This window comes from Ranitomeya imitator, chromosome 1 (assembly GCF_032444005.1).
Source record: "Ranitomeya imitator isolate aRanImi1 chromosome 1, aRanImi1.pri, whole genome shotgun sequence".
Taxonomy (NCBI): domain Eukaryota; kingdom Metazoa; phylum Chordata; class Amphibia; order Anura; family Dendrobatidae; genus Ranitomeya; species Ranitomeya imitator.
In genome coordinates, this window is record NC_091282.1 from 1,205,838,372 (window position 1) to 1,205,861,287 (window position 22,916).

Here is a 22,916-nt window from a genome sequence, read left to right on the forward strand (position 1 = left end):
AGCACCGCTTATCTGAACTCCCGAAATGCCCCTAAGAACCAGTGACAGATTCCTGACAGGTTATTGTGTCAGCAAACCTGGACTTCTGCAAACCTGATTCAGATAACTGCAGCAGAATTTTTTCTTACACTCCTGATATTGCTCATACATTGGAGTGATCACAGAACCAGCAAAAGTTTTGAGGCAAAAAGTCACCAGGCTCATAAAAAGAGGTGTGAAGAAAAAAAGCAGCTCAATAATGGCCAAATATACAAGAAGTATAAATCATGAAGGCAACAGGAAGCCATGTCCCCATAAGACCCATAACTAACAAAAATAACAAGACACATTTATTGGTGGAATAAAATTGGCCGTGAGGTTTTATTTTGGGTTACATAGAACTCGAATAAATAACCAATAAATAAATTTCATAACTCATAAGTCCATATTTCAAAACATCCAGTAGTCAAATCCACCCATAATAGGGTGATTTTTTACCCCGCAAATAAAACCGAACGACAGATAAAGATGCTAACATAGCGGGAGGGAGGGTGGGCTCTTCTTTCTTCAAGCGCCAGCGGAATGACAAAATCTGACAGGACTGGGGTTTATATATTATAAAAAAGACCGCCAAAAACCTAACGGCCAATGAAAATGCGGCAAAAAGGAACGTGCAAAAACAGCGATAGCCAGTTTAAGCCACTTTTAGTCTAATAATAGTTCACACTTGACCTTACTCTGAACCTTATTTACCACACATGAGGTCATTAAGGTATACGTGGACATGAGACCCTCCCTGTATTTCATATGTCTAAGTGGGGGGGGGGGGTTAACATTATCCTCCAGTCCTGCCATATCCCAGAACTGCAACCTCCCTGTAGGCCAGAAGTACACAATGTTCAGTGCTCAGAGACACGACCAAGGTGAGGAGGCCGAGCCCGACCACCACTGAGCAAGACACAGAAGTACAAGGTGTTCAGTGCTCAGAGACATGATGAGGTGAGGAGGCTGAGCCCGACCACCACTGAGCAAGACACAGAAGTACCAGGTGTTCAGTGCTCAGAGACATGGTGAGGTGAGGAGGCTGAGCCCGACCACCACTGAGCAAGACACAGAAGTACCAGGTGTTCAGTGCTCAGAGACATGGTGAGGTGAGGAGGCTGAGCCCGACCACCACTGAGCAAGACACAGAAGTACCAGGTGTTCAGTGCTCAGAGACATGGTGAGGTGAGGAGGCTGAGCCCGACCACCACTGAGCAAGACACAGAAGTACCAGGTGTTCAGTGCTCAGAGACATGGTGAGGTGAGGAGGCCGAGCCCGACCACCACTGGGCAAGACTCAGAAGTACAAGGTGTTCAGTGCTCAGAGACATGGCCAAGGTGAGGAGGCCGAGCCCGACCACCACTAAACAAGACACAGAAGTACAAGGAGTTCAGTGCTCAGAGACACGGCCGAGGTGAGGAGGCCGAGCCCGACCACCACTAAACAAGACACAGAAGTACAAGGTGTTCAGTGCTCAGAGACACGGCCAAGGTGAGGAGGCCGAGCCCGACCACCACTGAACAAGACACAGAAGTACAAGGTGTTCAGTGCTCAGAGACACGGCCAAGGTGAGGAGGCCGAGCCCGAACACCACTAAACAAGACACAAAAGTACAAGGTGTTCAGTGCTCAGAGACATGGCCGAGGTGAGGAGGCTGAGCCCGACTACCACTGAGCAAGACACAGAAGTACAAGGTGATCAGTGTGTAGCAGTGGTGGGGCTGATAGATTGCTTCCTGACACTCCAAGCGTTAAAAGCATTTGATGGTCATGTACTGTATGTTATAGAGAGATGATACCCACTTGGGCTGCAGTTAGCTGAGACAGGGTTAACTGTAGTGTCCAGCCCAGTTTGGGAGGGGGAACTGTCAGTTGGTAGCAAGGCCAGGAAATGTGGGGACAGCAGTGAGTGAAGTAGTAAGCCTTGGACACAAGGCTGCTAGGGACAGAGTGGGGCTAATACTCGGGGCAGTGGATTGCCGAAAATGCTCTTCTGTGTGATTCCGTCTAATGGCCTGGGGAAACCTCAGCTTGTGAAGCTACAGGGAAAGGTGGACTCAGACTACATGGGGAGGAAAGTATTGCAATCCGAATATACTGCTAGTGGTGGAGAAGACTCCCTAGGGTAGAGGGACATTCTACCTATACCGAGAACCAGGGCTTAAGTTGTAACCAGTACCTGTGGGAAAGATGACAACTCATTGAGCCTTATCTTCTACATCTGCCTGTAAATACTGAACATACTGCTATTCACCAAGTAAAATTTTGGTTGTTTTTAAGAACCACATGTCTCCTGGCAGGGCCAGTTTTAGACAAAGTGGGGCCCTGGGCAAAAGTTTAAAGTGGGGCCCCAAATGGTCACATATTGCACCATCACACAGAAACGTTTCTGTTGTACTAACAAGCGCTGAGTTCAGGCCGGTAAACAAACGTGATCGACAATATTAAAGTCGTTCAGCACTTGTGTCCTGGCTTCTTTTGGCTAGGTGCACGTTCAGTAATTGGCACAGCGCTTTGGACGCAGCACATGTCCGCTGCATCCAAAGCACTGCTGTCTATTGAATGCAGGTGAATCCACATGTGATCACTGAACCGTGCGGATTCACCACGTCCAATACATTGCATAGGTGAAATTTAAGTTGCGGATACTCGCATCTCCGCAAGATAAATAGACATGCTGCGGTCTGGAGAGACGCGCCACATGTCCGTCTCTGAGGGTGAGCTGCAGGCGTCTGTGCATTTTTTTAAATCCCATCCACTGTGCTGTAACATCTGGATGCTGCACAAGTACGCAGCGTTCAACCTGCAGCATCCAACCCGCATCGTTTACTGACCATGTACACATACCCTTACTCCGGCTGAGGAAGAATGATTCTTTTTTATTAAACTTGCAAAAATTGCTACATTACTGTTTTTTTTCTGTCAAGATGGGGTGGAGAGTGCACATTAATGAGGGAAAAAAATTAACTTTTTTGAATTTACCAAATGGCTGCAATGAAACAATGAGTGAAAAATGTAAAGGGCTCTGAATACTTTTCGTACCCACTGTATATTCATAATCCCACCATGAAAGTACGGAGCATAAGTATACTCCTATGTAGTCAAATTATGGAGATTACACAATAAAGATTAGAAGAAACCAATAGCAAACTAATATTAAATATAATACTTTATTGAAACAATATTAACAAATATAAAAAAATTTCACAATATGTAAGATCTGTTAAAAGACATACAGAGACAGCAAGGCAGCGTGGAAGGCCCCGTAAACCCAAAGTAACGGTTAGTGCCTAGGAAATCTAGGTTAAAGAAATATTTAAGTTTTAGAAGTACTACAAACTTATAACTGATGTCTATCCAAAAAGGGACAATTATATCAGGTGAGCAGGCTTATGGCAACACTAGTAATAGATGCAATGATAAGCAAATAGAATACGATAACTTACCATAGTCCGGATCTATTTGACATAGCTATTAAGCAAAAAAATTCCTATGATTAAAGTGCCTATAGAACCAACTCATGCAAGTATAGTTAACATCATCATAGTGAAAATAGAGGTAAATAAATAGTATATTCTTTAAGTCATATCTCCTATGCAAATGGGGCAAATGTGCAATGCAGAATCGTGCTCAGCTGCACCTCGACGCGCGTTTCACCCTCCGGGCTTCGTCAGGAGGCATGGTAAGTAAACTAAAAGGTTCCTTATGTAGTGAACATGAATAATGACGATAACTGTCAGCTGTGGGAGATCCCGTCCGATGACGCGGCCAGGACTACCAAGTGGATCACCGCGCATCAGTGGGGATGATCACGTGCCCTCATTCACATAATGAGTAAGTGATAGCTAGCGAGGGAGGGAGGGAATTGTCGTCCTAAATAGTTGGGAGTGTCTATGTATAATTGCACCAATCGGCGCACACTGCCGTGACGCAGCGCCTCCGGAGCTGATGTCAGTTTGCGCGCAAATAACTCCAGATATTTGACAAAATAAGTAAAATAGTCGAATTTACCTGTTGGGGAAAAGGATAATCCTTGTGTGCTTTCATTAAAATATGATTAGAAAGATTAATGACCTATAATACTTCTGAGATTGTCGCTCCTTACCTTTCCGTACACCTAGACGCACTTCTGCCGTGCGCTGCCTAACACTAGTGTCTGACATGGTGTCCGGTTGCTGTGGCGATCAATGGGATGCTCTGACGATCCTTCAGCCAATCACGTGCGACGCCGGCCGCTGACGTCAGCCCTGGAGGCTCGGCATCACGGCACAGGTTAGGTTGTGGAAGACACAGCGACAAAACACAAGGTAGTCATACTCAAGGTCGGACTGGGGTGTCTGGGACCCACCAGGGGAATGGACTCTAGGGGCCCACCCTACAGCTATATGCAAATATCTGTAAGTAGTTATCCCATATATCCTGGCCCTTTTTTCCTGCCCCCACATATCCATCCTGCCACCCCCCTCTTATTTCCATCCTGGCCCTTGTTTCCTGCCCCCCACATATCCATCCTGCCCCCCCCCCCTTATATCCATCCTGGCCCTTGTTTCCTGCCCCCCACATATCCAACCTGCCCCCCCCCCTTATATCCATCCTGGCCCTTGTTTCCTGCCCCCCACATATCCATCCTGCCGCCACCCCCCCCCCCCTTATATCCATCCTGGCCCTTGTTTCCTGCCCCCATATATCCATCTTGACCCCTTATCCTGGCTTCATGAAGAGACCGAGACAGAGAGAGAAAAAAAAAGATTCCTCTTACCTTCCTGCGCTCCCAGGACCGGGCGGCATCCTCCTCCGCCTCTGCAGGTCCGGCGTGCACATAGTAAAATGGCCGCCTACCTAGCAGAGGTCGGCGGCTGATGTGCGCCCGTCGCATGCAGTTCATGACACGGACGTCATACGCCGGTGACGACGGGCACACACTTGACAGATACGATCGGGACGTGCGACCTCGCGGTTCAGATAATGACCTCTGCACGCGCTCGCCCCTGCACTTTCTCTGTCTGCGCTTTTAAAGGGCCCGCGCCCCTAAAAACCGCAAAACCACAGACTTTCTTTTTTCTTTTTCTCCTCCTCTCCTTCTTCCCACTGCCGATACCCCACCTGGCCAGACCGACCCTGGTCACACTGCATCAGTAAGGTGTCTCCCAGATTTCAAAGCAGACTGAGGTTCCATATGTAATGTTCAAGCTTTTGAAGCACCAAGAAATAGACAGTTTTGAGGACCTTAGATGCGGCGGTCAGCCAAGGAAATGAAAGACACGTCATGCTTATAGTTTCATCGTTTTTAAAGTTGAAAGTAGACAAGTCCATTGAGTTCAAACTATAACCTAACATGCCCCATATTAAAACGAAAAAATGTCTCCCTGCCTCCACAAACAGCAATCAGACTAGTTCCCTCGATCAACATCCATTACAGGATCCATCACCCATAACCCTGTAATATTATATTATTCAAGCAAGGAAAGACCCTCCTTAACCCCTTCACCCCTGGGCCATTTTCCTTTTTTGCCTTTCTGTTTTTCGCTCCCCTTCTTCCCAGAGCCATAACTTATTCATTTTTCCATCAATATGGCCATGTGAGGACTTATTTTTTGCGGGATGAGTTGTTTTATTTTACATGTGGTGAATACATATAATATATATAATATATATATATATATATATATTTTTTTTTAATACTTTTAAAAACTTTTTTTTTACTTTTTACTTGCTTCAATAGTCTCCATGGGACTAGAAGCTGCAATCATCCGATCGCTTGTGCTACATAGAGCAGGTCTGCAGCCCTGCTCTATGTAGCAGAAATGCTCACTTGCTATGAGCGCCAACCGCTGGGCTGCACTCATAGCAATCCGGAAATTGTCAACCACAGGGGTCTGCTACCGATCCTGGGTTCTCATGCCAGCCCATCGGAGACCCGCAGTCATATGACACGGGGGGTGATGGGCGGGATTAGTGACGCACTTCCGGCGCGATCACATTAAATGCCACTGTCAGAGATTGACAGTGGCTTTTAGCAGGTTAACAGCCGCTGGTGGATAGCAATTCCACCCGCGGATGTTAGGGTCACATGTCAGCTGTTCAAATCAGCTGACGTGCTGCTGGGAAAATGTGGGCTCAGTGTCAGAGCCCACCACAAAGGGGAGAGACCAGACATGCTGCGTACATGTATGGCGCATGTCGTGAAGGGGTTAAATCAACCATTACAACATCCTGTGGCATAAGTTCTCACTGCTCTTATAGTAAAGAACCCATAGTCTCCCAGCTTAAACCCTAGAGAATCCATAGTCTCACTCTGTAAAGAATCCATAGTCTCACTGCTCACACCCTAAAGAATCCCGTCTCACTGCTCATACAGTAAAGAATCCATAGTCTCACTGCTCTTACAATAAATAATCCATAGTCTCACCGCTCATATAGTAAGGAATCCATAGTCTCACTGCTCATACAGTAAAGAATCCATAGTCTCACTGCTCATACAGTAAAGAATCCATAGTCTCACTGCTCTTACAGTAAAGAATCCATAGTCTCACTGCTCATACAGTAAAGAATCCATAGTCTCACTACTCATATAGTAAAGAAACCATAGTATCATTGCTCAAACAGTAAAGAATCCATAGTCTCACTGCTCATACCCTAAAAAATCCATAGTCTCACTGCTACAGTAAAGAATCCATAGTCTCACTGCTCTTACAGTAAATAATCCATAGTCTCACCCAGGGCTGCCACTAGAAATTTCAGGGCCCCATACTGGCAAAATTTTCGGGGCCCCCTTGAAACTCCGCCCAGGCTCCACCCCAGCCCCGCCTCCAGGCTCCACCCCACGAACTGTCCACAGTACCACCGCTCTCTCTTGGAAAATCTCCACTTCTCACCTATCACACATTGACAGTTCCCATCACCAGATCACACATATAGCCGGCAGCTTTTGTTTTGGCCAAAAGATTTTTTAAGCCGCCACCACAACAAGGTAGACACTTTTGGCCAGGCCCTACTCTACTGTAACCTACTAAATATTTGTTAAAATATGCAATACAATTTAGGTATATTTTTATTTATTTTTCAATTTTTTAAAATGACCTATAATACTACATACAAGGAACAAATACCACAGCACTATGACCAGATGACATATTACCACCACAGTGATCGAATAATATAAAATACAAGGAACAAATACCGCTACACCATGACCAGACCGCATATTACCACCAATGACTGAATACTACAATACTGATCAGTAATAAAAAAAAACCACAATACTATCACCATCAGTGCCATTATACACAGGAGATCTGGAATTAGTAAGCAGTGTCTGTGTACAGGTAATACAGTGATCACCGGTGACATTACACACAGGAGCTCTGAATATAATGTATAGGTAATACAGTGATCACTGGTGACATTGTACACAGGACCTCTGTATATAGTATACAGTGTATAGTGTCAGTGTATAGGTAACACTGACTCACCAGTGACTTCTCTAGGTGAAGTCCTTCATCTTTCATCCAGCACAGACCGCCATCACTTCATCCAGCCAGGACTCGTCTCTGCAGGAAATAAAACAGTTATCTCGAGTTCCGCTTGTAGAACACATTACTTAATTTTCCCAACTTCTACATTACACCACATGAAGAAGGCAACATAGTATCACTCTACACAGTAACAGGACCGCCCCCCATTTAAAACAGTATACTCAAAAAATAAAATAAATACATCACTGCAATAATAATATCCCTTAATTAGCCCCTATGGTAATATTCGCCATCCTAGCCCCCGTGTGTCTCATTCCAGGCTCCAGCCATATGTTCTCCCATTCTGCCCTCATGAGTATCCATTCTGCCCCATATGATCTCCCCATCCTGCCCCATCTGTCTCCATCGTATCCATCCTGCCCCATCTGTCTCCAATCTTGCCCCATCTGTCTCCATTCTGCCCCATCTGTTTCCAATCCTGCCCCATTTATGTCCAGCACTCTGCCCCATCTCTGTCCAGCACTCTGCCCCATCTCTGTCCAGCACTCTGCCCCATCTCTGTCCAGCACTCTGCCCCATCTCTGTCCAGCACTCTGCCCCATCTCTGTCCAGCACTCTGCCCCATCTCTGTCCAGCACTCTGCCCCATCTCTGTCCAGCACTCTGCCCCATCTCTGTCCAGCACTCTGCCCCATCTCTGTCCAGCACTCTGCCCCATCTCTGTCCAGCACTCTGCCCCATCTCTGTCCAGCACTCTGCCCCATCTCTGTCCAGCACTCTGCCCCATCTCTGTCCAGCACTCTGCCCCATCTCTGTCCAGCACTCTGCCCCATCTCTGTCCAGCACTCTGCCCCGTGTCCAGCTTTCTGCCCCCATGTGTCCAGCTTTCTGCCCCCCATGTGTCCAGCTTTCTGCCCCCCCCGTGTCCAGCTTTCTGCCCCCCTCCTGTGTCCAGCTTTCTGCCCCCCCCTGTGTCCAGCTTTCTGCCCCCCCCTGTGTCCAGCTTTCTGCCCCCCCCGTGTCCAGCTTTCTGCCCCCCCCCGTGTCCAGCTTTCTGCCCCCTCTGTGTCCAGCTTTCTGCCCCCCCTGTGTCCAGCTTTACTGTCCCCTCTGTGTCCAGCTTTACTGCCCCCTCTGTGTCCAGCTTTACTGCCCCCTCTGTGTCCAGCCTTCTGCCCCCCTGTGTCCAGCTTTACTGCCCCCCTGTGTCCAGCCTTCTGCCCCCCCTGTGTCCAGCTTTACTGCCCCCGCTGTGTCCAGCCTTCTGCCCCCCCGTGTCCAGCTTTACTGCCCCCGTGTCCAGCGGCCTTCTGCCCCCCTGTGTCCAGCTTTACTGCCCCCTCTGTGTCCAGCTTTACTGCCCCCTCTGTGTCCAGCATTCTGCCCCCCCTGTGTCCAGCTTTACTGCCCCCCTGTGTCCAGCCTTCTGCCCCCCCTGTGTCCAGCTTTACTGCCCCCCTGTGTCCAGCGGCCTTCTGCCCCCCTGTGTCCAGCTTTACTGCCCCCTCTGTGTCCAGCCTTCTGCCCCCCGTGTCCAGCTTTACTGCCCCCCTGTGTCCAGCTTTACTGCCCCCCTGTGTCCAGCGGCCTACTGCCCCCTCTGTGTCCAGCCTTCTGCCCCCCCTGTGTCCAGCTTTACTTCCCCCTCTGTGTCCAGCTTTACTGCCCCCTCTGTGTCCAGCCTTCTGCCCCCCGTGTCCAGCTTTACTGCCCCCCTGTGTCCAGCGGCCTTCTGCCCCCTCTGTGTCCAGCTTTTCTGCCCCCCTCTGTGTCCAGCTTTACTGCCCCCTCTGTGTCCAGCCTTCTGCCCCCCGTGTCCAGCTTTACTGCCCACCTGTGTCCAGCGGCCTTCTGCCCCCTCTGTGTCCAGCTTTACTGCCCCCTCTGTGTCCAGCCTTCTGCCCCCCTGTGTCCAGCTTTACTGCCCCCTCTTTGTCCAGCCTTCTGCCCCCCGTGTCCAGCTTTACTGCCCCCCTGTGTCCAGCGGCCTTCTGCCCCCTCTGTGTCCAGCTTTTCTGCCCCCTCTGTGTCCAGCTTTACTGCCCCCTCTGTGTCCAGCCTTCTGCCCCCCGTGTCCAGCTTTACTGCCCCCCTGTGTCCAGCGGCCTTCTGCCCCCTCTGTGTCCAGCTTTACTACCCCCTCTGTGTCCAGCCTTCTGCCCCCCTGTGTCCAGCTTTACTGCCCCCTCTGTGTCCAGCTTTACTGCCCCCTCTGTGTCCAGCTTTACTGCCCCCTCTGTGTCCAGCCTTCTGCCCCCCGTGTCCAGCTTTACTGCCCCCCTGTGTCCAGCGGCCTTCTGCCCCCTCTGTGTCCAGCTTTACTGCCCCCTCTGTGTCCAGCCTTCTGCCCCCCGTGTCCAGCTTTACTGCCCCCCTGTGTCCAGCGGCCTTCTGCCCCCTCTGTGTCCAGCTTTACTGCCCCCTCTGTGTCCAGCCTTCTGCCCCCAGTGTCCAGCTTTACTGCCCCCCTGTGTCCAGCTTTACTGCCCCCTCTGTGTCCAGCGGCCTTCTGCCCCCTCTGTGTCCAGCCTTCTGTCCCGCTCGTCAATAGCGTACAGCTGTAGTGCCGGCCGCTGCTAAGGGCCCGGTTCAGCCTGCGGCTGCCGGTAGGGGCCCGGTGAGCAGGTAAAAGGGGGCCCGATGCGGGCCCCCTCTGCTCACCGGGCCCCATACGCCAGTCACGGCTGTAATGCCCTGATGGCGGCCCTGGTCTCACCGCTCACACAGTAAAGAATTCATAGTCTCACTGCTCACACAGTAAAGAATCCATAGTCTCACTGCTCTTACAGTAAAGAATCCATAGTCTCACTGCTCATACAGTAAAGAATCTATAGTCTCACTTCTCATGCAGTAAAGAATGCATAGTCTCACTGCTCATACAGTAAAGAATCCATAGTCTCACTGCTCTTACAGTAAAGAATCCATAGTCTCACTGCTCATACAGTAAAGAATCTATAGTCTCACTGCTCATGCAGTAACGAATCCATAGTCTCACTGCTCATACAGTAAAGAATCCATAGTCTCACTGCTCATACAGTAAAGAATCCATAGTCTCACTACTCATACAGTAAAGAATCCATAGTCTCACCGCTCTTACAGTAAAGAATCCATAGTCTCACTGCTCATACAGTAAAGAATCCATAGTCTCACTGCTCATACAGTAAAGAATCCATAGTCTCATTGCTCATACAGTAAAGAATCCATAGTCTCACTGCTCATGCAATAAAGAATCCATAGTCTCACTGCTCTTACAGTAAAGAATCCATAGTCTCACTGCTCATACAGTAAAGAATCCATAGTCTCACTGCTCATACAGTAAAGAATCCATAGTCTCACTGCTCATACAGTAAAGAATGGATAGTCTCACCGCTCATACAGTAAAGAATCCGTAGTCTCACCGCTCTTACAGTAAAGAATCCATAGTCTCACTGCTCATACAGTAAAGAATCCATAGTCTCGCTGCTCATACAGTAAAGAATCTATAGTCTCACTGCTCATACAGTAACGAATCCATAGTCTCACTGCTCATACAGTAAAGAATCCATAGTCTCACTACTCATACAGTAAAGAATCCATAGTCTCACTGCTCATATAATAAACCAAGAAGGGGCATATAATAACAAGCTCCGCCATACAAAACTGGGAAGAAAACTAAAAGGAAAATGGACAACTGGGCTAAATCAACAAATAATTTTTATTCACAAAATGTAAAAGAAAATAAATAAATACAATCAATACAAAAACAATTAAAACAGGAAACGACATCATAGTGCCACATCCATGCAGGAAAAGCATATCCGTCATATAGGAACAGTCCATCCATAATGCTAGATAACTTAATCAAAGAAATTTATATTGAATATAAATGCTGGTATTTTGCAGTAGGCAATATTGAGAGTAGTATTCCAAGGAAAGTTTTAAAGGAGAATATATAGTCACAGTGACACAATACTATTCAGTATACAAATACAACCAATAAAAGAAACCTACGTAGGTGGAATACTCACAACTTACCACTACATTCTTAATATAAGGTGCCTAGTGCCATAGTACAAATGTTAATAATATATATAAATATAGATGTACAGTACAGACCAAAAGTTTGGACACACCTTCTCATTTAAAGATTTTTCTGTATTTTCATGACTATGAAAATTATACATTCACACTGAAGACATCAAAACTATGAATTACCACATGTGGAATTATATACTTAACAAAAAAGTGTGAAACAACTGAAATTATGTCTTATATTCTAGGTTCTTCAAAGTAGCCACCTTTTGCTTTGATGACTGCTTTGCACACTCTTGGCATTCTCTTGATGAGTTCCAAGAGGTAGTCACTGGGAATGGTCTTCCAACAATCTTGAAGGAGTTCCCAGAGATGCTTAGCACTTGTTGGCCCTTTTTCCTTCACTCTGCGGTCCAGCTCACCCCAAACCATCTCGATTGGGTTCAGGTCTGGTGACTGTGAAGGCTAGGTCATCTGGCGTAGCACCCCATCACTCTCCTTCTTGGTCAAATAGCCCTTACACAGCCTGGAGGTGTTTGGGGTCATTGTCCTGTTGAAAAATAAATGATGGTCCAACTAAACGCGAACCGGATGGAATAGCATGCCTCTGGAAGATGCTGTGGTAGCCATGCTGGTTCAGTATGCCTTCAAGTTTGAATAAATCCCCAACAGTGTCACCAGCAAAGCCCCCCCCCACATCACACCTCCTCCTCCATGCTTCACGGTGGGAACCAGGCATGTAGAGTCCATCCGTTCACCTTTTCTGCGTCGCACAAAGACACGGTGGTTGGAACCAAAGATCTCAAATTTGGACTCATCAGACCAAAGCACAGATTTCCACTGGTCTAAGGCAACGTTCACATTAGCATTTCCCGACGCTGCGTCGGGAAACGCTGCGGCAACGCATGCGTCATGCGCCCCTATATTTAACATGGGGGGCGCATGGACATGCGTTGTGCTGCGTAGTGCGACGCATGCGTTTTTTTGCCGCAAGCGTTGGGCGCAGAAAATGCAACAAGTTGCATTTTTCTTGCGTCCAAATTTCGGCAAAAAAGGACGCATGCGTCGCAAAACGCAGCGTTTTTGCGTGCGTTTTGGTGCGTTTTTATTTGCATTGTGCGTTGCGTCGCTGACGCAGCGGCGCACAACGCAAATCTCAACATAGCCTAATGTCCATTCCTTGTGTTCTTTAGCCCAAACAAGTCTCTTCTGCTTGTTGCCTGTCCTTAGCAGTGGTTTCCTAGCAGCTATTTTACCATGAAGGCCTGCTGCACAAAGTCTCCTCTTAAGGCCGGAGTCACACTAGACCGTAATACGGACGAGTGCAATGCGATAAAAACTCGCATTGCGCTCGTCCCAATGTTAATCTATGGGGCAGCTCCCATCATCTGGTGTTGTACATACATGACGTGACAACTTAACAAATTTAGAGATTTTTGGAGGAGAAACATACTACACAATTCAAACAGGAACATTATTCTATTTATTAACTTACAATATAACAAAACTTTAAAGCAAAACAGCATTGTCTTGCCAAACAGTCGATCCCTCTGGTGACACAAAATAATTTGTTAAAACATCACGAACTTTTAGGCCAGAGGGCTGACGACGTGATGGACGAACACGTGTAGTTGTCAAGACAGTATTTGCATAATCAATGTCATCTGCAGCAGATGATGGGCAATCATGGGATCTTGTAAAGTTATGAAGAACAACACATGCTTTTATCACGCCATTGACATTGCCTTCACTCAGTTGGATTGCAGACTGAAGTACCTGCCATTTTGCAGTGAGAATGCCGAATGAACACTCGACCAGACGGCGGGCACGGGAAAGCCGCAAATTAAAAATTCTGCGCCGGTAGTCCAGGCCTCTCCATGGATAGGGCCTCATGACGTTCCTTGATAATTGAAACGCCTCATCTGCTACCATCATGTAAGGCACCGCATCCAAATTAGCCCCTGGTATGTGACTTGGGGGTGGGAGATCCAATTCATTGTTGCGCAGCCGCCGACCCATAATGGAAGAACTGGAGACTCTAGAGTCTCCAGTTCTCCCATAGGCCCCAATATCTACAATTATAAACCTGTAGTTGCTGTCGACCAGGGCCAATAGCACTACAGAGAAAAACTGTTTATAATTATAGAATTGGGTCCCTGATCCCGGCGGATTACGCACACGGATGTGCTTTCCGTCAAGAGCCCCAATACAGTGCGGAAACTGGCAGGTGTCCTGAAATCCTTGAGCAATATTTAACCAGTCTGCAATTTTGGGCTCAGGCATCACCTCTTGATGGAGTCTTCTCCAGATTTCCGTGCATGTATCCCGCACAATTCCAGAAATTGTTGATTTGCCCAGTAAAAACTCTATATGCAGGGCCGCATATGATAGGCCAGTGGCAAGGAAGCTAATAGAAAACAGAGTATTTTTAAAAAAAAAAACAAAATTAACACATTACAGTGTTATATGGACAAAAACTAAAAGTAGATAACTAAGATGCCATGATTAATCAAACATTAAGGACATGCGATGGCTTTGATGTTCTATAAACTTAAATATTATAAGAGAAGCCCAAATGATGTGGAAGCTACATAACCATTTAATTAGTTTAAAAAGGGGTAAGACCATTAAAGTCAAAACATTCTTTGTAAAAAGAGGATGTATACATACCGTAACGTAAGGATAAGGCGCTCCTCTGCAGAAATAGATTTGTGCATCCTGGTGTCCTTCTTCGTGATCCCTGGTCGCAAAATCTCCAACAAAATATCAAAGGTTTGAATCCTCATCCGACAATAGTTGAAGAACTTGTCAGGATTTGTCCTCAGAGCAGCATACAGACGGCTGAAATGGCCTTTATTGATCCGTTGCTTCATAAGTGGATGTGCCCACATCCGTCTCCGCCTCCTCGGATCTACAATAACTGGGTATGGCTCTCCAAAATGTTGGGAAAGTACCCAGTTGTAAAGCACACGCTCTGTGGTGGTAAAAGTCAGTCGATCAGACATGTTGCTCATCAAGCAGAAGTGCAACAACACAAGCAGGGACTCTACTGCATAGATTGGTGGCTGGCACCTGTTTTAGGGCCATTAAATAATGTTCTTGTTGATGATTTAAAATTTTTCAGGTGAAAAAAACGTTATATGTCCATTTTGCAAGCCTGCGAGAAAATCTCGCCATACGGATGCCATACAGATGTCACACGGATGTCAAACGGATCATTTGATGCGAGAAAAACGCATCCTCGCACTGCACACGGATCACTGTTTAGTTAACATTTGTGCGATTCTCGTCTGTGAAAAACGAACCAATTTTTTTATACGTTATGTGTGTCACCCGCCTAACAGTTGTTGTAGAGATGTGTCTGCTGCTAGAACTCTGTCTGGCATTGACCTGGTCTCTAATCTGAGCTGCTGTTAAGCTGCGATTTCTGAGGCTGGTGACTCGGATAAACTTATCCTCAGAAGCAGAGGTGACTCTTGGTCTTCCTTTCCTGGGGCGGTCCTCGTGTGAGCCAGTTTCTTTGTAGCGCTGCATGGTTTTTGCAACTGCACTTGGGGACACTTTCAAAGTTTTCCCAATTTTTCGGACTGACTGACCTTCATTTCTTAAAGTTATGATGGCCAGTCGTTTTTCTTTACTAAGCTGCTTTTTCTTGCCATAATACAAATTCTAACAGTCTATTCAGTAGGACTATCAGCTGTGTATCCACCAGACTTCTGCTTAACACAACTGATGGTCCCAACCTCATTGACTACCTCTTGAAACCCATCAAGAGAATGCCAAGAGTGTGCAAAGCAGTCAAAGCAAAAGGTGGCTACTTTGAAGAACCTAGAATATAAGACATAATTTCAGTTGTTTCACACTTTTTTGTTAAGTATATAATTCCACATGTGTTAATTCATAGTTTTGATGCCTTCAGTGTGAATGTACAATTTTCATAGTCATGAAAATACAGAAAAATCTTTAAATGAGGTGTGTCCAAACTTTTGGTCTGTACTGTATATAAAGGCATCCAGGTGAAAGGTTCAATCATAAATCACACATGAAAAAACTTTACTGCATAAAGATAGGGCATATCCATAAATGATCAACAATATACATTAAAAAAGTGATGTGGATTAACCAATTTGCTAAGGGTATGTGTCCACGGGCCGGATTACATCCGGATTAGCTGCGGATTGAACGCTGCGTACAACCGCAGCATTCAACCCACAGCGTCCAGATGTTACAGCATATTGGTGAGGATTTTATGAAATCCCGTCTCCACTATCCATGCGAACACGCACCCGGCGGCCCTGCGTTTACGGACATGCGGTTTTTCATGCGTTTTTTTTTCTCTTTGTGCATGCCAATAAAGTTGAGTGCACACAGAGAAAAAAAACAACTTCCTATAGATAGAATAGATAGATAGATAGATAGATAGATAGATAGATAGATAATAGATAGATAGATAATAGATAGATAGATAGATAGATAATAGATAGATAGATAATAGATAGATAGATAGATACTGTAGATAGATAGATAGATAGATAATAGATAGATAGATAGATAGATAGATAGATAATAGATAGATAGATAATAGATAGATAGATAGATAGATAGATAGATAGATAGATAGAATGAATAGATAGATAATAGATAGATAATGAATAGATAGAATAGATAGATATAGTGAATAGATAGAATGAATAGATAGAATGCTAAAATCGATAGAATGATAAAATCGATTGAATGGTAGAATAGATAGATAGATAGAATGAATAGATAGAATGATAGAATCGATAGAATAGATAGATAGATAGATAGAATGACCTGCGGTATCCTCTTCCCCGGCATTTTCCCACGATGCAGAGGTTACCTCAGGTCAGGCTGTGAGGGAGCGCAGGCTCGGAGACGTCACCGCTAGTTACTGACCCTGCGCCCGCTCCGTCTCATTCATTCCCTAGTCGCTTACAGGCGGGAGCGGTCGCATTAGCAGAGCTCCCGGTGCTTTATCTTCCCTAGCGTCATGGGACACTCGGTATATCGGACTACGACGGAGCAGTGAGTATACGTTTTGCTTTTTTATTTTATTTTTATTACAGAAGATCGATGGCTTCGCTTTGGAATGGCAGAACAATAAAAAGATTGCAGAACTGTGTGCTGTTTTATTTCAATAAAATACTTTTTTCTGCATGTGTGTGTTTATTTAACCCTTTAATTAACATAGGATTAGTAATGTATAGGTGTCTTGTTGTGTCTAGCAAGGTGACATTAACCTATCATTACCCCACTTGCCACCTCTACAGGGCAAGTGGGAAGAGCCAGGCAAAGCACCAGAATTGGCGCATCTAATAGATGTGCCTTTTCTGGGCAGTTGCGGGCTGCTATTTTTATAATCATGGCCCCTTACCCCTGAGAATAGCAGCCCCCAGCTATGAGCTTTAGCAAGGCTGGTTGTCAAAAATGGGGGCAACCCCACGCCATTTTTTTAAAAATTATTTATTTAAATAATTTGAAAAAAAACCATGAGGACCCCTCTATTCTTGATAACCAGCCTTGCTGAAGCTGACAGCTGGAGGTTGTAGACTCCAGCTGTGAGTTTTGTCTGGCTGGTTATCAAAATTAGGGGGGATTGCACTCCGTTTTTTTTTTTAATTATTTATTTATTGCGCAGGAGCGGCAGATGAAAACTCCCATCCGCCGCTCCTGCTCTCACTGTAATTAGCGGCTGTAGGTGTCAGATGATGGGAGCAGTAGTCCCATCAGCTGACACCAGTGATCAGAGGTGAAGTTTACACCTCCGATCACAGCTGAGCGCTCCCGCTGTCTTCCCGTGGCTCTCTAAGGAGGATTTCTCCACCGATCAGAAGCGGCGTTTGCTGCGCTGTCATGCATATGACAGCGTGTCAAACACTGTAATGTCGAGCCCCTTATTCAAGTGAATGGGGTTCGGGTCCCCTCTGCTGGATGACAGGCTGTGTGGACGCATCATGCAACCTGCCATCTAGAGGCAGCAGAGCCGAGTGTGACGTCACATCCGGCTGTCTTTGACTTTTCTGCAGCAAATACGCTGCAAGAAAAGTCAACCTTGAGTATTTGCAGTGTATTTTCACCATCCGTTCAAGTCAATGGATGTAAAACATAGGAAAAACATTGAAAGAAGTGACATGGTCTATGGAAAAAAAACGCTGCAAAGCACAAAATACTGATCACACAAAAAAGCCAATGTGTGTGCATGAGATTTCTGAAATCTCATAGGCTTTGCTGGTGCTGTAAAAAGCAGTTGAAAATTAGCATAAAAAAGCAGCAAAAAACGCCCAGTGTGAACTTACCCTAAGTCTTTCCTTTTCCAAGTTTAATAATCTCTCTTGGTGCAGTCCCCCATTCCCTTAATAACCTTGATTGTCCTTCACTATAGTATGGCCGCACTTGTAAGGAGAAAAAACTATGTTCTTGTCATGGGCATCTATTAGCGATGAGCGAGCATGCTAGGCACTGCACGATACTCGATCGATCATCGTTGTTACCGGGCACGCTCCCTACTCGATCAAGTATTGCGGGTGCTTGGCGCCTGTTAGACAGCCAATAAACATGCGGGGATTGCCTGACATAAGTGGTAATGCCATAACCATGTTGGGGTACTGGTATTACTGTGATTGGCCGGCCGCATCGCGTCATGGGGACTTATATAAGACTCAGTGACTCAATGCCCGGCACACTGACCTCAGGAAGCAATTCAGGGACGCTTGTTATAGGAGTGAGTTTATTTAAGAGCAGGCATAGAGACAAGGTTTAATATTGCTATTGCAGTACTTGCATACTGCTGCCTCACCAATAAAAGAAAAGCCATTTTCAGGGCAACGTATTTTTTTCCCCTATTAGTACGAGAAAGCTTGCAGGCATATAAATATATACCTAATTTTAAAATGATCAAGGCGTGAAGTAAGGAACGAGGAAGTGGTCGTGCTGCTGATGTTGCACACAGAGGCCAAGCCTCGGGCCAGGTGAAACTGTGCCTGCTGTGGGAGCACAACAAACACATTCATCCACGAGGCCTAGTTTCATGTCCTATTTTGAAGGGGCACTGGAATCCACTCTTGAAGCCAGAACAGTGCAAACAGTTGGTCGGTTGGATAGCAGATAATGCTTCTAGTATGTTTCCCAGCACCACCCTGTCTTCCACACGGTCCAGTCTCACAAGCCAAGAATCTTGACCACATAATCCTCATCCTTATCTTTATTCCTCCCACCATGGCAAGTCCCAGGAGACAAGTGATCCCACACACCAAGAAGCTCTTTACAATTCCAATTATTATTATTTAGTGAGCGATTACTAAAGTACTGGCACAATACTGTAGTTTTATTGATTTATGCATAGAAATAGGAGCACAACTCATCCATCATGGACCCCCAGCAACAATTGGATAAGTAATCATACTTATGTGATGATTCATTCATACGTGCTCATTCAGGGATTTTTTTCTTCTTTTTCTCTTTCAAAATTACTTTTTTTCAACACTATTTACACAAGAAAATCCCATGGCAGACAATATGATCAGTGATAAAAAAAAATCCCCATTAAGTGTCACCTGCTTAACCCAGCAGGAAGTACGGAGGCGTATAAAAATCACTAAAATTGACAAATCTGGCGTATAGCCAATATTCAAAAAGGGGACAAAAAATGAACTCGGAAATCATAGGCCAGTAAGCTTAACCTCTACTGTAGGTAAAATCCTGGAGGGCATTCTAAGGGATGATATACTGGAGTATCTGAAGAGGAATAACCTCATGACCCAGTATCAGCACAGGTTTACTAGAGACCGGTCCTGTCAGACTAATCTGATCAGTTTCTATGAAGAGGTAAGTTCCGGACTGGACCAAGAACACGCAGTGAGCGTAGTGTATATTTACTTTTCAAAAGCTTTTGATACGGTGCCACACAAAAGGTTGATCCATAAAATGAGAATAATGGGGATAGGGGAAAATATGTGTAAGTGGGTTAAGAGCTGGCTCAGGGATAGGAAACAAAGGGTGGTTAGTAATGGAGCACACTCGGACTGGGTCGCGGTTAGCAGTGGGGTACCACAGGGGTCAGTATTGGGCGCTCTTCTTTTTAACATATTAATGACCTTGTAGGGGGCATTCAGAGTAGAATTTCAATATTTGCCGATGACACTAAACTCTGCAGGGTAATCAATACAGAGGAGGACAATTTTATATTACAGGATGATTTATGTAAACTAGAAGCTTGGGCTGATAAATGGCAAATGAGCTTTAATGGGGATAAATGTAAGGTCATGCACTTGGGAAGAGCAAATAAGATGTATAATTATATGCTTAATTGGAAAACACTAGGCAAAACCGTCAATGAAAAAGAACTGGGTGTATGGGTGGATGACACACTCACATTTAGTGGCAAGTGTCAGGCAGCTGCTACAAAGGCAAATAAAATAATGGGATGCATTAAAAGAGGCATAGATGCTCATGAGGAGAACATAATTTTACCTCTATACAAGTCACTAGTTCGACCACACTTAGAATACTGTGCACAGTTCTGGTCTCCGGTGTATAAGAAAGACATAGCTGAACTGGAGCGGGTGCAGAGAAGAGCGACCAAGGTTATTAGAGGACTGGGGGGTATGCAATACCAAGATAGGTTATTACACTTGGGGCTATTTAGTTTGGAAAAACGAAGGCTAAGGGGTGATCTTATTTTAATGTATAAATATATGAGGGGACAGTACAGAGACCTTTCTAATGACCTTTTTAATCATAGACCTGAGACCGGGACAAGGGGGCATCCTCTATGTCTGGAGGAAAGAAGGTTTAAGTGATTCATTACTAAAATTTAAGAGGGGACTGGATACCTTTCTTGAAAAGTATAATGTTACAGGTTATATATACTAGTTTCCTTGATGATCCAGGGAACTAGTCTGATTGCCGTATGTGGAGTCGGGAAGGAATTTTTTTCCCCAGTGTGGAACTTACTCTTTGAAACATGTTTTTTTGCCTTCCTCTGGATCAACATGTTAGGGCATGTTAGGTTAGGCTATGGGTTGAACTAGATGGACTTAAAGTCTTCCTTCAACCTTAATAACTATGTTACTATGTTACTTTTCAGTTGATTTTTACAAGAAGAGAATCAACATCTCTTATCTCAATCACTCCGCCTGATTCAGCGGAAAATGAGTTTAATAATATCCTCTGTCACGTACAGAGGACCACGCCTAATGGAACCCCTCATCAATCAGGGACTTATTTATATCCCTTATACTCAATTACTCTCCTCTCATCTCATTCAGAGGTTCTCATAGACATAAATACAAGGTTTACACAGCCTGCCTATTTTGCACTTTGGAATTAACACAACTTGTGTAACTACAGCAGTGTCCACTGACACTCTGAGAGCACCAAGGCCAAACAACAGAAACCACAGCCGTATACAAAATACAGCTTCATATGGTGTACTGCCAATCCAAAATGACCAAAACAACAACACTGCAGAGTCTATCCCAGCTCTGTACTACACACTACACAACCAGTTAGTATATTAACAGAAAATACAGATAACAATTATCATCTTATTTCTCTATTATTCAACTCTTATACGGACATAAACAGACAAAACACAAAACTCACTGGTGATGTCGGTTCTTTGAACTGTGTTTGCAGCCTTTAGCCAGAGATATGGAGAGACCCAGAGAGATTGCAAGTGCAAAACAATGTGTCAGAATAACATTTCTCACCTTGCTGCATCTGGGTTTTGCATGTCCAATCTCCCAGGAAGCTCCCACATACGGATTCCGAATAGGCTGGTTACCACGGCCCCACATTGGGTGCCGACACTGTCGTAGCTGTTTGCGTTCTGACCCAATGTCAGATATGCCAGATCACCAGTGAGCCCAAATCAGGAGATTACACCCTTCATTGACCAGCACGCTTGGAGAAAAAGGAAACTGCACACATGTTGTGAGCACAATCACTTTATCTGATCTACTGGATTAAGAGGCAGTATTTTCTACCATTTAAAACAAATGTAACTCAATGTAATTCATGTAGGAGGGCTGACCTTTATTTACCATGTTCCCAGAACATGTTGTGGCTGACTATTGGGAACATATATGATAAGAAGTGTTGTGAATTCTGTTGTCAAGCTCCTTCCTGTGGTCATGAATGGTACTTTGGCTGGTTCTGTCCATGGGCTTCCTCTGGTGGTTGTGAGTGGGGCTGCGGCTTCTGAGTTTCCTTCCACAGTTGACGAGGTTAATTCGTTGGCTGGCTGCTCTATTTAACTCCACTTAGATCATTGCTCCATGCCACCTGTCAATGTTCCAGTATTGGTCTGTTCGCTCCTGGATCGTTCTTGTGACCTGTCTTCTCCAGCAGAAGCTAAGTTCCTTCTTGTTTTTCTCTTGTTTGCTATTTTTCTGTCCAGCTTGCTATTTTGATTTTTGTCTTGCTTGCTGGAAGCTCTGGGAAGCAGAGGGAGCGCCTCCGCACCGTGAGTCGGTGCGGAGGGTCTTTTGCGCCCTCTGCGTGGTTTTTTTGTAGTTTTTGTGCTGACCGCAAAGTCACCTTTCCTATCCTCTGTCTGTTCAGTAAGTCGGGCCTCTCTTTGCTAAATCTATTTCATCTCTGTGTTTGTGATTTTCATCTTAACTCACAGTCATTATATGTGGGGGGCTGCCTTTTCCTTTGGGGAATTTCTCTGAGGCAAGGTAGGCTTATTTTTCTATCTTTAGGGCTAGCTAGTTCCTTAGGCTGTGACGAGTTGCATAGGGAGTGTTAGGAGCAATCCACGGCTATTTCTAGTGTGTGTGATAGGATTAGGGATTGCGGTCAGCAGAGTTCCCACGTCCCAGAGCTTGTCCTGTATTATTGTAACTATCAGGTCTTTCTGTGTGCTCTTACCCACCTGGTCCATTATTGTCCTAACCACCAGGTCATAACAAAGAAGTATAGTCTCCTTGAAGAGGAGACTACCAGACTGCTACATCATGAGAACAAATTCTAGCAATTCTAGCAATTAAAGGCAAAAAGCAAACTAGCAACCAGGCAACCCCCACATGTACTTATGCTGGCTAACAGATGTAAATCATTCAGCTGTGGCAAGAAAAATTAAATCTCCGAGCACTAAAAAATACTCGGAGGACCCCCAAGCATTCTCGAGAAATCTCGAGTAACGAGTATATTCGCTCATCACTAACCAGGAAGTAAAAGTCATGCTATCACAGATGCTAAGTAGTGGAGTAATGCAGGAGAATCAGAGTCCATGGGCCACATCGATAGTTCTCATGCAAGAGAAGGTCGGATGCTTGAGATTCTGTGTTGACTATTGCAAGTTGAATAGTGTCACCATACGAGAAGCTTACCCTTTGCCTAGCGGTGAAGAGTTTCTGACAGCGCTTCGACAGGTAAAATATTC